The sequence below is a fragment of the Camelus ferus genome, chromosome 2 (assembly GCF_009834535.1).
Source record: "Camelus ferus isolate YT-003-E chromosome 2, BCGSAC_Cfer_1.0, whole genome shotgun sequence".
In the NCBI taxonomy this organism is placed as follows: Eukaryota; Metazoa; Chordata; class Mammalia; order Artiodactyla; family Camelidae; genus Camelus; species Camelus ferus.
The window spans coordinates 21,717,572-21,731,849 of record NC_045697.1 but is presented as its reverse complement, the minus strand read 5'-3'; the positions used below and the strand labels follow the sequence as shown (position 1 = coordinate 21,731,849).

At 32.6% G+C, this 14,278-nt stretch overlaps 1 long non-coding RNA gene across 1 annotated transcript in view; it reads left to right on the top strand.

The window, feature by feature from the left end:
- The window catches only part of LOC116668287, a 178,630-nt gene that overhangs the window by 73,195 nt on the left and 91,157 nt on the right, over positions 1 to 14,278 (top strand). The window contains exon 3 of the long non-coding RNA XR_004325406.1: positions 399 to 433. This is a non-coding gene — a long non-coding RNA (uncharacterized LOC116668287). The remainder of the gene's footprint in view (positions 1 to 398; positions 434 to 14,278) is intronic.

Sequence of the window (14,278 nt, the reverse complement as noted above, 5' to 3'; positions counted from 1 at the left end):
GAACATGATGTATAATGAAATTATGAACTATATTACTTTTTTTTGCTTATTGTTAGAAAACATGGGGATATTAGGTTGTTTATTACCACCTCCCAACCCCTTCAAAATATAGTTGACTAAAACACAAGGGTTTTTTCCTTAAGAAAATTATCTGGCCAGCAAAATATAGAAAAACAAAATAAACAACTAACAGATTTTTTAAAATTATTTGAGATGTAAGAAATATAATTGTGCATCATCATTGATTGTGAATACATTGAATTCTTCCATTTTTAAAAAAAGAGATTCTTAGGTAGTTCAAAAAATACTACTGAGTTATATATTCTTAAGAAAAGCAGCAAAAAAGAGGAAAATTAAAATTAAAGGTTTTTTATTTTTATTTTTTTGGTCTTTACCAGATATATACCCAGGAGTGGGATTGCTGGATCATATGGTAAGTCTATTTTACTTTTTTAAGGAATCTCATACTGTTCTCCATAACGGCTACACCAACTTACATCCCCATCAAAAGTGTAGGAGGGTTTCCTTTTCTCTATACCCTCTCCAGCATTTATTTGTAGACTTTTTGATGATGGCCATTCTGGCTGGTGTGAGGTGATACCTTATTGTAGTTTTGATTTGCATTTATCTGATAATTAGTGATGTTGAGCATCTTCTCATGTGCCTTTTGGCTATCTGTATGTCTTCTTTGGAGAAACAAAGAAGGTTTCTGTAGGTTTTCTGCCCATTTTTTGCTTGGGTTGTTTGGGTTTTTTTGATATTGAGTTGTATGAGCTATTTGTATATTTTCAAAAGCAAGCCCTATAGTTTGCACCATTTGCAAATATTTTCTCCCAGTCTGTAGGTTGTCTTTTTGTTTTATTTATGATTTCCTTTGCTGTGCAAATCTTGTAAGATTGATTAAGTACCATTTGTTTATTTTTGCTTTTGTTTCTATTGCCTTGGGAGAATGATCCAAGAAAACATTGCTATGATTTATATTAGAGAATGTTTTGCCTATATTCTCTTCTAGGAGGTTTATAGTATCATGTCTTATGTTTGAGTCTTTAAGCCATTTTGAGTTTATTTTTTTGTATAATGTGAAGGAGTATTCTAACTTAATTGATTTACATGAAGCTGTCCAGCTTTACCAACACCACTTGCTGAATTGTATATTCATTGTTTATTCTTGCCCCATTCATCGAAGATTAATTGACTGTAGGTGTATGGGTTTATTCTGGGCTCTCTATTCTGTTCCGTTGATCCAAATGACTGTTTCTGTGCCAACACCATGCTATTTTGATTACTGTAGCTTTGTAGTATTGTTTGAAGCCTGGGAGGGTTATGCCTCCTGCCTTGTTCTTTTTCCTCAGGATTGGTTTGGCAATTCTGGGTCTGTTGTCATTCCTTATGAATTTTATTTGTTCTAATTCTGTGAAAACTGTCACAGGTAATTTGATAGAGATCACATTAAATCCATAGATTGCTTTGGGTAGCATGGTCGTTTCAACAATATTAATCTTCCAAGCAGGATTATTTTTTGATGACTTGAAAACATGTAGATGATAAAAGAGTTGAAAAACTTTACAGAGCAAACAGCAGCCAAATTTATAAAAGAAAAACATGAAAATGAAAAAAATAGTAAATTTAGGATTGTAGATTTTAATAATTTTTTAAAGTTTGATTGATACAAAAGATGATAAATATTAACACAGAACACAAATGCAATTAATAAAATCAATTTAATAGGAATACATAGACTCATGACTATCTAATACAGAATGATTTTTTTTTTTGTCTGTGGAAAATTTACAAAGTAGCTCACATACTAGAACTCGTAAATAAGTCCCCAAAACAATTATTTACAAATCCCATAATGCATAACATCTTTAGGTCCCAGTTTTTGGTCATCCCAAGAAAATAGAACTAAATAATATGATGATTGTAAAATTCTAAGTACTTTTGAAATTAGAAATATAATTTTATAGTACTCTTGGAACTACAGGGAATTCCAATTGAAAATAAAAAATATATATAGCAAGCAGTAAATATGAGAACACTTCATATCAAAACCTGTGGGATGAATTTATCAACCTAGGAATTTATCAACCTAGGATAAATTCATAGTCTTACATACCATCATGATAAAAACAAAAGAGTGCCCAATTTTAATGTTTACTTCTTTTAAACAATTAGGCAATGAACACCATAATTCAATAACATAAACCAAAGTAAAATAGGAAGATGAATTCAATAAAGGTAGAATAAAAGTTAAGAAAAAGAGAAAATAGTAGTCAGTATACATAAATTCAGAAGATCATATTTTTAAAAGTCAAATGAAATTTATTTAAAAGGGGAGAAGGTAAACTTATACATGAATGGGAGTGAAAAAGAAGAAATAATATAGGAGAAAGCCCAGCATTAACCATTATTCCACATTAAACTTTACAGAACACATTTGAAAAACCTTGAGGAAATGTATAATTTCTAACAAATACAAATTACTGAAGTTGATCCAAGAAGTAGACAAATTGAAAGAATGCATTACAGCAGAAGGAACAGAATATGTGTTTAAAAACTAGAGCAACTAAGTTTTAATCAACCATTAGATAACTTCATTCTCATTTCATTTAAATTATTTCAACATGTAAAACGAGAGAAAGAATTTTCCAGTTTATTTTGTGAAACTAGCTTGATTTAAATTTCCAATCTCAAAAGGGAAAAGAGAGAGAAAGAGTGAGAGAGATAGAAAGAGAAATTATTTATGAATATGTAAAACATATCCTACATAAAATATGAACAAATAGATGCAAGCAATGCATGAGAATATAATGTGAAATTACTAAGCAGGATTTATTCCATTAACCAAAGTGTGATTCAGTGTCAAAAATTTTATGTATTTTTTACCTTCACATCTTCAAAAAGAAAAAAAAAAATGCAAAATTCTGTGGGTAGGTTCCAATAAGGCATTTGGAAGTAATAAAGTAATAACAAAATTCATTCCTAATGAAAAATATGGGCATAACAGGAATAGAAGGAAAAAATTAATAAAACCACTTACTAGAATCCTTTAGCAAACATCCTATAGGACAAAATTCTAAAATTATTTAAAATAAAGAACTTAATGTGTACCCAACTTCTACCATATTAGGTAACATTTTCTTGAGTTTTTAGCAAATATAGGAACATAAAAATCAGTCAATCAGACATTTTGGAAAAAAAGACATAAAATTATGTTTCCTTGTGATGATATGATTTATATGTACAACCCTTAACTTTATTCTCAAACTACTGAAATGAATTAAGTAATTTGATTAGTGACTTCATATAAAATTAATAGTTAAAAAATCAGAAGGTTGTCTTGACTTTAGCACTGAATATCTAGAGAAATAAATGGGGAAAATTAATCAATTCAAAACAAACAGCAGCAACAAATTCAACAAAAGAAAATCAAGAAGCTTTATGAAATAGTTATCCATAAGTTTCACAAGAAGACAAAGAATGTCTATCAACAAAGTGAGAGCACATTATTAAAATACAAGATGATATCTGCATGAGAGAAAAGTCATCCCATGTTCTTGGATGGGGGGAAATTATGTCATAATATATAAATTATCTCCAAATCAATATATGCATTTATTCAATTAACCTAATCTTTAATGCTTTCTAAATCTACTTATTGAAAACTTCTTTAGACGTACTTCATGAGATAAAAAAGGTAACTAGAAAGTGTCAGGACTATAACCTAAACAGAAAGTTTTATTTATTTTCTAATTATTATTGAGTTAGTACAAAGTTACCCAGGCATCTCATGTCTTGAACTTCCGCTTAGTTCTTGAACTTTTTGGTGATTGTAGTGAGAGTATTACTGCAATACATCATAAGTTATTTGCTTCACCATATATTATTTTGTTTTCTTTTTGGGAAAATAGTAAAATAAGGGAAGAAAAATGACTTGAGTTTTCACATTGCTGAAAATATTCTTACTTGCCACGTAATCTCTTTTATAAACAGATAAAACATAGATGTGATTTTCTAAGCTATTTTACCAAAGAAATATATGAAATTTTAATCTAATATTCTAATTTTTATATTCAAAGCAAAATTAAAAAAAGCCAAAATAATACTATGAGATAAAAGGATCTGCAGTAGATTTCTAAGACCCACCCGTTTGTATTTAGAAAAGAGCATTTGTGTAATTCCTAAACCTTGCATGTGGTTCGGTGAATGCCATAGTGATTTTTGACAGGAATACAGACAGCTTATTTAATAACAGGCAGTATTTAAATCTAGTATAGTTACTTTTTGGTCCCCGCTAAAAGATCCCCAGATACTTAAATGACAAGATAATTTATATAGATAGGATATTTAATAACTACATATTTGTCCACAATTAGAATGAAAACTTTTTGAGGCAGGTAGCACGCCTTATACATTTTAGTATATTCTATATTCCCAAACAGATGACACAGTATTTGTTAGAATATGTTTGTTGACTGATGCACTTAAACTTTACACACACACACACACACACACACCACAAAATGCATTTAATTGGGCTTTATCTCTCTTCTCCCACAGGAAAAATAATTACTGTTATCAAAATAGCTGTATGGCCCCCCATGTTTTACAGCCTCTGTGCATTCAGGAGAGGTGACGTGGCTACTTTTAGCCAATGGGTTCTAAGCAGAAGGTATTCATCTCTGAAGTAAAGGAATGAAGTGTAAGGTAGCAAGTGTGCTATGCCCTCTTTTCATTCATTAGAATGAAAAAGGAGGTCACGAGGTCCCTTTGTAATTATCGGATGGTAGAGGCTCAATCAGCCTGGGTCTGTGAGTGAAGGTGTGAACAGAGAAACTTTCTCCTATCCTGACCAACATTAGCTGTATGTTGAGAGATAGAAATAAAAATCTTTGTGTGTTAAATGATTAAAACTCTATGATTGATTTGCCACTGTGGTTTAACATAGGCTTCTTAATAATACTCCTCAAGTCTCTATGTTCAAACAAAATAGAACACATATCTTGCCATAAAAATAGAGTTTATGTAAATATACTTATTCTCTTTTTTTCAGCTATATTTTATGGTACATTTTTTTACCCCTGTCATCCAATAATTACAGCTTGGCTTATAGTTTCCTTGTGTTAGAAATATGTTGTCTTTTTATTTATTCATCAAGCTTTTATTGAGTAATTAGGATGAAGATTTTACAGGAATGACCACAAGCTGAAGTATAGCAGTATTTGCCTTTAAGGTGTTATCTATATAGTAGCAAAAATAACAAAGCATACGGATAGTTATGACAGAAGTTGTAATTTGCTTAATACCATAACAGACTCCCTAGATAAAAAGTTCAACCACCAGGGTAGTTTTTTAAAGTAGCATATAGCTAGAATTAATAAGGATATCCCATTATGTATAAATTTCAAGCAATTTCCATCAAAGACCCTAGTAATGCCTAGATATTACCTGCCATACTTCTGCCCTCTCTCTGATAATTTGGTTTGATTATTCACCTGTCTAAAAGGCAGTAAACATGGGAGCTTCAACAGTGGGGGAAGATGGCAGAGATATTTCCTGTGATGTAGAGCCAGTCCTCAGCAAGTCCCTCCAGGAGAACACATGTGGAGAACAGAGGTTCTGGCTTGAACTGCTTTCCTAGATGCACAAGCCATGGACCCTGTGTGATAGTCAAACATAAAATGTCTTAGCTCATTGAAGACAACGAGGGATTGCTTTTCTTGCCAAACCCACATCAAATTTTAATAGAGCCATCAGAAGTAAATAAATGAATTCTAAACCAAGAAGGACTTTTAATAGGAGATTTACAGCTTGTATGATCTCTTTTCCTTTTATAGACAGGCATTCTGTATTTCAGAGAATGAACACAGTTTGTTTAAACATGGTAGGCAATTGCCATTACTTTATTTACATGGTAAAGTCAAGTCTCACCCAAAATTTAAGGCTATTATTTCTGGGGGTCTTCTGTAGCTTATTACTCTTTAAAACAAAAGTTAAATTTCCCCCTAAAATAAATATCATAGTTTTGAAAGTGATATGAAATTGACTAGTGGTGAGAGTGATAAACTCTAGAACTGTGTCCTAGGAATGACCTAGTTAGGTTCTGCACAATGGACTGAAAGGTGGACTCAAATGAAAATCTGTATTGATAAATACTACAGTCCAACTTTTACCGAGGGAGATGAACAGATGTAAGGCAGGGTGATGGAAGAAAAGCTAAGAAAACTATCAACACAGAGAGCCTGAGCTATAAAGGGCTTATCTGTGATTCACAGATTTTAAACAGCAAAAATGCAGGAATGTTTTTCTTCCTTTGAACAAAACAAATGTTATGTTGATACGACATACCGTAGCTGAAGCTGAGAGCTGCCCCATCTTACTGCACTCTCTAATTTCCATAATCTTTGCTAACAAACAGTTTACTCCACTAAAGGATGAGTGATAATCAGGAAAGACACAAGACGTGACCTGTCCATTAAAAAAGAGGAAGCACGCAAGGCTGAAGCAGTGAAGACACTATGTTCCAAGAGCATTTATCTAAGAAAACAAGTAACATTTGTAAGAAACATAGCTTCAAAGAAGCTCAAAGATTAGGTAGATATGATTGAAGAATAGATCATAGAAATGTGAAAGAGATGAAAAGCATCTAGCAGAAAATAATAGGCCAGAAAAAGATATCTTCATATTAGAAGCAAGGGACATAAAAACAAATGCAACTCAAAATCCTACCATGATTATGAGTGATTATCTCATAATGGATAATAAAATATTGAAATGTAAAGTGATTAATGGATGACTTTTGAGAAGATAAAGGATTTGGAATATGCAGTATTCTTAAGAATAATAACATAAGCAAAATTGTGGCTTCTGACAAAGAACTAAATGGGATATGAGGATTTAGGTGTGATGGAAAGAAAAATTTTCCTGAAATAAAGATTGTTTTAAAATTACAATTGAGTAATATCTGTGTAGTTCTTGAAAAACAAAAAGCGGCTCAGTAATTCATACAAGGCTAAATTTCCTTCAATTACAAAGGCAACAGACAAAAATTTTTCATTATGCCAGAATCTCAGGAAAAAACATATTTGAGGTCCTTAGCAAAATATGGCCAAATAATCAGCCAAATAATTGCAGAAAGCAGGAATGGAGAAGTAAGGTGTGGGCATTATGTCTCTTAAAAAAATAAAGAAACCTACTATTTCAAAATATTGATAAAATGTGAATATTATAAATCTTATCACTGTAAAATAATAACTCAATTAACAAAACAATGAGAGAGAAGAATGGGAGTCAGCAGGGACGCCCAGTATAGCAGCTTCCTCATTTTTCACAGAGGAGAGTCAGTAGAATATTAAGAAGCTTAAATTGTTAAAATAACGTCTCTAACAGCATAATTATTCTTAACATATTTCTTAAGTTTGGTATCATTTTTTACAAACATATCGTTTGTAAAAATATGATCTGATTTTTCAGTAATTTCTTCCCTTTCACTTCTATTTTTATTGTTTTACTAACTCTTAAAGGAAATTCAGTTTAACATACCGGAGATTCAAATGACATTGATAGTATAAATCCAATTTCATCTACAAATCAATCTTTTAATGTCAGTGAAATAAGATTTCAGCTGAAAATAACAGAAAACTTGACTTTTGTTGTATTAAACATATGAATAATGTTTCTTTCTCTCATAGTAAAAAGTTGAGGGGAAAAGGGTGGGGAAGGATAAATTGTGAGTTCAAGATTTGCGGGTACTAACTACTATGTATAAAATAGATAAACAAGTTTCTACTCTATAGCATGGGGAACTATATTCAATATCTTGTAGTAACCTATAATGAAAAAGAGTATGAAAAGGAATATATGTATGTATACATACGACTGAAACATTATGCTGTACACCAGAAATTGACACAACATAGTAAACTAACTATACTTCAATTAAACAAACAAACAAACAAAGAAGTTGGGAGAGAGGCAGCTGCTGAACTAATGACGCCGTAATGTCTTTGCCAAAGTCTGTGCAATTATTTTCCTCCTTATCCTCTTGGTAACAGCATGTCTGTGTGTTCCAAGAAAGAAGAGGGAAGCAGAGAAGGAGGAGGTAGTGTCATCAGACCTGTGCTGACATTTCACTGTAAAGCCACTCCTGGCTTCAAGGGAGCCTGGGCAAGTGCCTCTGTAGATTTTCCACTGTGATTTACTGACTTAGAGTAGGTAAGGATAAAAGAGGTTGAGTGATCTGAGCTGCGTGTCTTCCTCGTGTTCCCTCTGTATGTGTTCACAGACGATATAGTGATAATATAGAAATAAAGTGCAACAAATTTTTACCACAGATAATATGTAGATTTTTAGCCTGAAATTTTATATTTTAAAAATCAAAAAAAGTATTATCAAAGGTATATCTCTATGTACATATGTAGTTGAAACCAGTGAAAACATTCATTAAATATATAACATCACTTTGCGTGGTTTAAAATCACATGAATTAACCCGAATAATGACCAAAATAACATAAAGTATTAAATATATAATGACAAGAACTAATATGCCAAACATATTAAGTCATGACATCATTTTTTAAAATGTTTATTTAACAAAAATATTTTCCTAGTTCCAATACCATGCTCAGAAACATTTTCCTTGAGAAGTTGTAGTCACTGAAGTAATGGCATGCTCAGCATCTAAGAGGAAAGACACACTATCTCTTCCGAAGTTCCAGCGATAGTATCTGTTACACCTTTGTTTTTCGAACTTCTTTCAGCATGTCCATCTATGACACCTCATGCTAGTGGTAAACTGCCTTGGTTCAATGGCATTTATAGTATTTTTACAGCAAGAAATCTTTTCTGATAGAGCCATGTTCAGTCATCCTCTTACAATCAGCACTGCTGTCCAAGCTGTGTGGATCAACCAGCACTGACTGGCCATTCACAGCCTGGCAGTTCGCACACGGTCACAATCCACACAGAATGGCAAATCCTTCTTCAGTTATTGTCCTGGCCCTGCTGTGGAAATGGCTGATGAAAGACTTTTTCCTTGAAGTATGTCTACTCTCTGCTTCCTCTCATTAAACTTTTGGTAAATTATTTCTACTATTTTGGTAAATCATTCACCACATGTAGTAAATTATTTCTGCTGTGATCAAAATCTTACATAGACTTAATTGGATTTTGCAACTATATACTTTAAAAATAAGATACAGTGAAATAGGCGCAGTTGTAGTCCTTAAATATCAGAAATATTAAATTATTAAAGCATAATTCTAACAGTTGAGATGCTTGGAGCATAGACACAGCTAAAGATCAAGTCAGTGAGTGGAAGATTGAGACAAAGAATGTAGCACGAGTGGTCCAAGCAATTGAGAACAGGAGAGAATTTAATAAATCCAGATGCTTTAAAATAATTTGTTGATTGAAAAGGACAAAGGGACAATAGGAAAATGAAAAATAGAGGAAAATTGCTGAAAGTTAAAGAAAGACAAGTATTTCCAGATAGAAAGCCCCACCTCTGGGGGTGGTAGATATATTAAGAAAGACCCACAACCATATATATACAAGAAGGGTGTATCAAGATTCACAGGGTACAGAGGCATTCCTAAGAATCTTACAATGAGAGACTCAAATTATCCACACTATCAAGAGATTTATGTAGGGTTCAGGCCTTTTCTGATCAAGAGAACAGAATGGTGTTTTTATTTTTTATTTTTATTTTATTTTATTTTTATTGAAGTATAGTTATTTACAATGCTCTGTTAGTTTCTAGTGTACAGCATAGTGACTCAGTCATACATACATTCTTTTTCATACATATTATTTTTCATATTTTTAATTACAGATTATTATAAGGTACTGAATATACTTCCCTATGCTATACAGTAGGACCTTGTTGTTTATCTATTTTATATATAGTACCTTGCATCTGCTAATTCCAATCTCCTAACTTATCCCTCTCCTGCCTTGGTACCTATAAGTTTGTTTTCTATGTCTGTGAGTCTGTTTCTGCTTTGTAAGAATGGTGTTTTTAAATGCCAGAGGAGATTATGTACAGCCATCCCTAGGTATCCATGGGGGATGGGTTTCTGGAGCCCTGGCAAATAATAAATTCTGAAGCTGCTCAAGTCTCTTATATAACATAGCTGAGTACCATGCACGGGTCGACCCTTCTCATCCATGAGTTTCACATCCTCGAATTTCGTCTGTGTTTTTACTGAGAATCTGGTGGTTCTCTGCCTTCTGAGTCCCAGAAGCATGTGGGAAATTTAGTCCCCTTCTTGACGTGTTTTTATTTTAGATCTGTGTCTTCTCTGCCTCCCATACTCTTCAATCTCTGACAAATGTTTTGAGGGAAAAATGGCCACGTTTTTGAGACAAGCTCATGCACTCCATCAGAACTTTGTCTCACAAGTTATTAGGAGACTGTTTTATTCAATTTTCTATTTAGAAGCATTTAACTCAGAGCCTTAGCCTCCATCACAGCTCTGGAACTCAACGAATATTACATACGCAAACAGCTTTTGGGGTCTTCACTAGTTTTCATCCTATCACTCAAGAATTTACCACTTCTCAGCTATTAAAGGCTTGACAGGTTTCTGTTCCCTCAGACTATTCCTGGATCAGGACGGATACCCAGTCTTCCTAAAAAAAAAAGCATCTGGTTACAAGAAGGGAATGGCTAGCTATTTTTACCGTAATTGGTGGGTTTTCTCATCTTTGGAACTATTTAAAGACAGTTTGCCATACTATTACTATTACCATCATTAGTTTATCATCCATTACTATTCTATGCTGCAGAAGTCCTCTCTTCAGTATGTGTTAAATATTTTTATAGTCCAATCCATTCTAATGAAAAATGCTATTTTTATTCTGTCCGTGAGCTTTATATTTGCAATTCTTTCATGTCCTTTTGTATTTTTATGATCAAGATAGTTACTCTGTAAATGAAGTGATGATGCTTTATCATTTAATAGTGATGGGTAAAATTTAGTTCCCTTATTGACATAGTTTACCCTTTTAAATGAAGATACATCATTTCTTTCAAAAACGTTTGAATCCAAATATTTTTACTCTCAAATATAAAAGTCAGCAAGCTTAGACTAGTTATGAAATTTCTTTCAAAGTCAAATGCTATGATACTTTGATAAGATATGTAAAATTAACTAATAATTCATAGAATATAAATATTAAAATTTGTGTGACTAATGAGATATGACTAGTTGAACTCTTTGTTAAACTGTCAACAACTTCCCATCTTTCAAGATTCCTTATTAAATTATTGATTGAAGCATCAATAATTCTAAGATTGCTCAAAAGAATATAGGGCTTAGCATTTTATGTTTTCCCCACTGACAGGAGGGTGACCAAGTGTTCTGATTTTGCCAGGACTGAGGAGGTTACTGGGACTTGGGACTTTTTAGTTTTAAAAACAGGAAAGTCCTTGGCAAACCTTGACAAGTTGTTTACTTTTCCAAGGATTGGCAACTTAGACTTCCAATAATGAGCGATATAGAAAAATAAGTTGTGTTCAAGATGTTTAGGGTTTATATAACATTTTAAAAATAATTATAACTCAATATCATTCGTTACTAATAAATATACAAATAGAAAACACTCAGGAGAACAAAAGTACATAATCTTTATATAATCATATTCACAACAAAAGTCAGAATTATATAGTTAACTAAATATTAAATTGGAATAAAAAGATCTGCATTTAATTTCCAATTTTACCACTCATGATTTGATCCTTGGCACATCTGTGAACCTCTCTGAACCACACACATACCTGTTCTGTAAAAGAGAGATAATGATATTTATCATCTCTACCTTACCAGATTTTTTTACAGATCAACTAAGATAGGATATAAAAGCAAACTGGAAACACTAAAGTGCTATACTAATGTTATTTACTGAATGATATATTCAAAATTATAGACGGTTATCCAACATTACTTGGTCACTAATGTGTGTCACCATAGCACATGACAACATCTAGATTATTTATTCACATCTCCACTACTATCTCTTCTACCATGGCTGAAGTTTAGTAATTTAGCTGAGCAAAGCACTTTCTTTTCATTAAGAATAAACTTCCAGCACAGAACTATATATGTATATGTATTTATATCCTCGTGGCCACAAGGATAAAATTGACAAAACTTGCTTGCAAATGTTAAATGATATATGTCACATTATAACTTAACCATTTGAAAACAAATTTTGTCAATTCTTTCCTATGACCACAGACTGAATCTATTGTAAATTCTCAGATCTGTTAATCACTTGTTCATAATCATGTAAGTATATACAAATGTTCACAGTGGATGTGACACAGAAGATTGTATTTTAATGGGCATTTAAGAGAATATGAGAATGTTTGAGCCAGTAGAAAATGCTTAAACTGACATCTTGGTAAAACAGAAACTCAGCAGATATGTCAAGAAGACAGACTTTGCAAATCAAAGTTACAGCAACTGCTAAGATAAGACAACAGGGGAAGTGCATGGACAATTCAAGGAATTGGTGGGTCAGCTAAAATAGAGTCCAGAGTAAACAAAGAGGTAGATCAGGACTAGAGATAGCTCTTTGTTGATCGTTGAAATAGGCTAGATTATATGAAGTACTCTAAGCAGGAGCAACTGTAATAATTTCTAACCCAAATGACCAACACACTTTTCTTTTTCATAATAGTCAGGTACTGATGGATGCCAACCCAATGTCGGTTTTAGTATTTTTCCTTAAAGATACAAACCTTAATTAATTTGGAGTTCCCAGTGTGCCTAGCCAAAAGTCTATTTTCCAGCTCCCTGCCTTGAAACTACAGGCAGTTCATGAAATATATAGTCTGCCTATATTTTTTCCTTGTATAAGCATAGCTTCCCCTTTTCCACCAGCCCCAATGCTAGTTAGATTGTTGTGAAGGCATGAGCCTGGAGAAAAACGGCCATCCTGTAACCATCTCATTGTAATGAGATGATAAGCATGAGGACAGAAAACCATATACTGAACAGACCTGAAAGATGAAAAAACCTAGAATCTTGTCTGATGATGTCATTGAACCATTGCACCAGCCCCAGAGCAGCCTACTTCTGGACTTTCTTGTGTAGGAAATCAATAAATATTTGCTCCTTAAACCATAACAATTAATATACTAGATATCAATAGATGTTTATTGACTAATGCAAGATCACATATTCAATGCTAAAAGTCTTGATTGCATTTTATAACTAATAGGAAGGCATTGAAGTATTTTAAATTGAGGATTAATATAATCACATTTAGGTTTTAGAAAAGTCACTCCTGCTGCATCAAATGCCCAAAGTAACAATTTATCCTGCAGAAATTACACAAATAATTTATCATCCTATGTTTAAGAAAACACAGTTTTCCAAGTAAATGCAAGCAAGATTAGAACATTGCCAGATGTCCTAGCTGTTGACCAAATTCTCAGAATTTCAACCAGTGTCTTCCTGAGACACTAAAATGAAATGATATAAAACCTTTGCAAATGTCATCTCATTGAGATAGTTGGAAAAATACTTTCAAATTTCTAGTTCTTACTTGCTAGAGATGCGTGACTACTGCTTTGGTATTATCCACAGAGAAAAAAGTAAACAGTAAGAAAACAAGCTGTCAAATAAATCTGGATGTGAGCACTACTTGTTATTATACAGTCACTGAAAGTTTAGGCTCTGGACTCACAGAGATCTGTGTATGAACCTAGTTCTGCCATATTCTAAATATATTACACAGAAAAAATATCTTAATATACTTAAGACTGTTCTCTTCTTAAATAGAGGTTATAATATATCCATGTAGGAGTCTTATGAGAATTAAATGAGATACTATTTGCAAAGAAAATTAAATGAGATACTATTTGCAGAGTGATCATTTAATTCAGTGCTAGTTGCCATTAATAGTACAATTACTCCCCTTATCATTTGTCTTCATCATTATTACTGCCTCCCATTAGGAGAGAAAACAACTAATTTAAATGGAAATGGGTCCTATATAGATTTTCTTTACTGTGTGCTTTATATCTTGCTCATTCCTAATTATCCTTGTGAGAATTTGGCTGCACTGATCTATTCTAGTCTGTTTTTAATTCTGGGAATATTTCTTCTACGAATCTCTGGACCCTCTGCCTGCCTGCACCAATTATTGTATGTTTACGAATTGCAAACTGATTTTAATAGTAAATGCAGGTAAAAACAAAGTATGGAGAAATCTACAGTGCAGAAACTTACATTATGCATTTTAAAGTCATTATCCCTTGCATTTTG